Raw genomic sequence first — 3,774 nt, 5'->3', positions numbered from 1 at the left:
TTAAGGATAACAATAGTATTGTAGTATAAGGATCGGACAATTAAGACAACCAATTTGACATAGTGACTTGGGGTGTGTTTCGTCTGAGGCCAAGCCAACCATGTGGCTAAGGTTTTGCTTGCCCATGTTTTGGCCAATGTTAGCAAGAAAAATGAACTAGAGTTGGCGTTGCTAGAGTGTATATGCATACCAAAATATTGGCAGTAATCCAACCAAGAGCCAAAATTTTAGGTATGACAAAAAAATTGATACAGTTAGTTTTGGTTACCATCCAAACATGATCAAACTACTTGCTCCTACAAGTAAGAAGTAACACATTGCAAGTATACGAGATACGCAGAACGAACACGAGAAAGGAAAATATAAGGCTAAATATCGAATGAAAATAATAAGTGGTACCCAAACAAGAAAGAATTATTAAGATGAGTTACCAAAGATAAGTTAGCTGGCATCAATTTCTCCGGTCTTTGTCAACACGAACCAGCATGTCTGCCAAAGTCTTACTTGTGCAATTGGTCGTCTTGCCCGAAAGTGTTCCTTCAGTTATATACATAGATACTAGAACTTAAACACAAAAGTATATGTTTCTTGATCACAGCAAAATTTGGATCAGAAAATACTGCTAGGCATTTAACATGACAGTTGCACAGATATATGTTAGACATTAAATAGAGTACAAGAAAAACATTTTTACTCTAGATGATATATCACATGTCCAGTGCAATCAACAAAGTACAACAGAGTCTCTTTTTAGTAATACATAATTCCGCCTGCGGCATTTAAGTTCAGGATAGACCACTTCTAATCATGGCAGGTTTAGTTCTGAAACATATGAGCCTATATCCAATGATTAAGTCTACACAACATTTAAGATATCAGCCACCAAATCACCCCCTTCAGAAACTTCAATACAGATACAATTCGGGTCAATTAACAAATACTCCCTCCGTTCCTAAATATAAGTTTTTTTAGACATTTCAAATGAACTACAACATACGGATGTATGTAGACATATTTTAGAGTATACATTCATTCATTTTGCTCCGTATGTAGTTCCTTGTTGAAATCTCTAAAAAGACATATATTTGGGAACGGAGGGAGTATATCCATGCTGTGCACAAAAGCTCCATGCACATGAATTGAAAAATATGTTTGACTAAAACCTGTGCACCCTAACAATTAACGTGCAGTAAACTTCAAAGCTTCAATAACCAAATGAATCAAACATGCATGTCAAAGAAGCACATTATATATACCTGCGCAGGGGATGTTGTATGATTCCAGCCATGCTGGGAGCATTACAGGCACAAAGCCGTGGTACATAGATTTGATGTCGTCTGGAAAAGCACTCCTCCCAATCCTTTCCCCCTCAGCCAAGTCAAGGGCACTAATAATTTCATCATGTTGGAAGTACAATATGTTGGCATTGAATGGATCAATTGCAGAAATCCACGGCATTTGGTCTAACCGTGGTGTAGACTTGTCAGGCAACACCAGGTTCATTCTCGTCTCATGTGTTAGCTTCCAGGAGGATCCCTCATCGTCGAGCGAGAACGAGTAGAGCATAAACGGCTCCTTGATGGTCAATTCGACATAGCGCAGCTTCCCCTCGCTGACACCCAAGAGCCGGTACAGTTCCGGCTGCACCTCCATGTCAAAGTTGGCCAGCGGGCGCGGCAGCACGACGAAGCCATGCTCCGGCCGGTCACTGAATGGGTCGACAGAGAAGACGCCAAAGTAAGGGTCGAGCCACCACAGCCGGTCCCCGAACGCCACCACCTCGTGGAGGGGCATGGCGCGCCAACCCGGAGCCTCGGCCGGGACGAACAGCGGCGGCTCGTCCCACTCCCCTGTTTCGGACAGAAAGCGGCGCACGACCCTTTGGCCGTCCCTTTTCCGGAGGCAGAGTTGAGCGACCACGAACCTGTCTGGCAGGCCATCGGCGCTGTCGGATTGGGTGATCAGGCCGAAGGGCATGGTTATCTTCTCCGCATCCATGTTGGGGAGCGGGAGGCGGAACAGCTCGCCGCTGAGGGGGTTGCAGACGAAGCGCCTGACGCCCGGTTCGTAGGCGGCGGCAAAAGCGGCCACTGCCGGGTCGTAGTAGTCGCGGGTGCCCTCGGGGCCGCGGAGGGTGCCGGCGAAGTCGAGGAGGAGGAGGCCGTCGCAGCTGGCGGCCTGGATGCTTACGGCGGCCAAGTCCATGCCGTCGGCCAGGTGGGTGGGGACGGAGAGCTGGGAGACGCAGGGGGGCTCGTGGAGGTCCAAGGACGGGCGCGCGCCCGGCGACGGCGCGCCCAGCGGCGCCATCCTGTAGGGAGGGCCCAGGGAGGGCGCGAGACCGCCGTGCAGAGGGAGCGTCGGAGGGGCGCCGCGACGGCGCCGGCGACGCGTCGGAGCATTTTGCTTCTGGGGGCGGAGACTTGAGTGGAGAGGGGGGAGGGTTTTGCGCAGCTTGTCCTCGCGGCCGCGAGCGATCTGTCTGTGGTGCCGTGGCGGAGAGAGACGGTACGGGCCGGGAAGGGAAAGAAGGAAGGGGGTTTGGTTGGTGCACATGGACTCGGTCCGGGCGGCTCTGGCACAAGGAGGGGTCCCTCCCTGGTCTCGCAGAGAAGACGACAGGGACGGAGAAAGGTGAGTTCGAATTTCGAAATCCAAATTCATTACCACCCATGCTTTTTCCTCAACAAAAAAAATACTCTGCTTCTTTTTCCCAAACTAGTAGATGTGCACGTGCAACACACGTGTTGAGAAAATTAGTCATAAATGATTCAGACAATGTAATGATACACATAGTTAATCCACGTCGCTAATTACAGATAGAAGAGAAGGTGTTGTATTTGAACCTGAATTGCTACTGAGATATATATGGCTTGGATTTAGCTCTATGAACCCCGATAAAAGACAAACAGTGCAATTCTATCTCATCACGAGCACCTTCTCTTTCACCATGTCAGATCACACAACTCTATTTCTTCAAAACCCATAGTAAGACGTGTAGAACAAAGGTCTTCAAGATAGAGCAAACAAAGGCCTTAAAGTTGCAAGAAAAAAACTCTACAACACACAGGCAACTCTGGTTCTTCAAAACGTGCCAAGGTTCTATGGTTACAATTGAGAGCGACTATTTCAGGCTCGAATAGATTTTTTCTTCAGTCAGTTTTTCCTCCGCCCTCCCATATTATGCATCCAACGAACTGTAACCTTCATCCTGGCACACGAACGCCCGCACTGCAGCCTCGCCGCCCTGGTCTGCCCGAGTTGCAGTTGCTGCCATCGGTCATCCCTCTAACCCACCTCCACCCAAACCCCACAACCCGCTGCATGTCCTCCGCTGACGACGCTGGGACAAGTTGCGTCGTCCCTGCCTCCATCTAGGTCCTAGATCATCATCTTGGAGACGCCACCACAAGTAGTGTCGTCCCCGCCTCCGTCTAGGTCCTAGCTCAGCATCTTGGAGATGTTGCGGCAGGCAGTGTCGCCTCCATCCCAGCCTTAGCTCCATCTTACCTACTTCTCAGGCACATGTCGACAAGCCGAAGGCTCAAAATTCCAGTCACCTGAAAGCAGCCAGTAGGCATTTGGACTTAACGTTTATAAGAGAGAGAATTAAGAGTACATATCGACTGATCGTTACTCTTGATGGTGAGCATGTTATTGATTGTGAACCCATATTAGGCTATTTACACAGAAGAATGAAAGAAATCACGGAAAACCGAACTATTATACAATACTTACCTTATCTAACAAAGATATAGAGGGATTGTAGAAAGG

The 3,774-nt window shown here is 48.4% G+C and overlaps 1 pseudogene; it reads right to left on the bottom strand.

Annotated features, from left to right (window-relative positions):
- Positions 1 to 451: 451 nt before the first annotated feature.
- LOC119350572 lies at positions 452 to 3,277 on the bottom strand (annotated as a pseudogene).
- Positions 3,278 to 3,774: the final 497 nt, after the last annotated feature.

The sequence above is a fragment of the Triticum dicoccoides genome, chromosome 1B (assembly GCF_002162155.2).
Source record: "Triticum dicoccoides isolate Atlit2015 ecotype Zavitan chromosome 1B, WEW_v2.0, whole genome shotgun sequence".
NCBI classification, from domain to species: domain Eukaryota; kingdom Viridiplantae; phylum Streptophyta; class Magnoliopsida; order Poales; family Poaceae; genus Triticum; species Triticum dicoccoides.
Note: the sequence above shows the minus strand (reverse complement) of the source record. Positions and strands in the feature narration are given on the sequence as shown.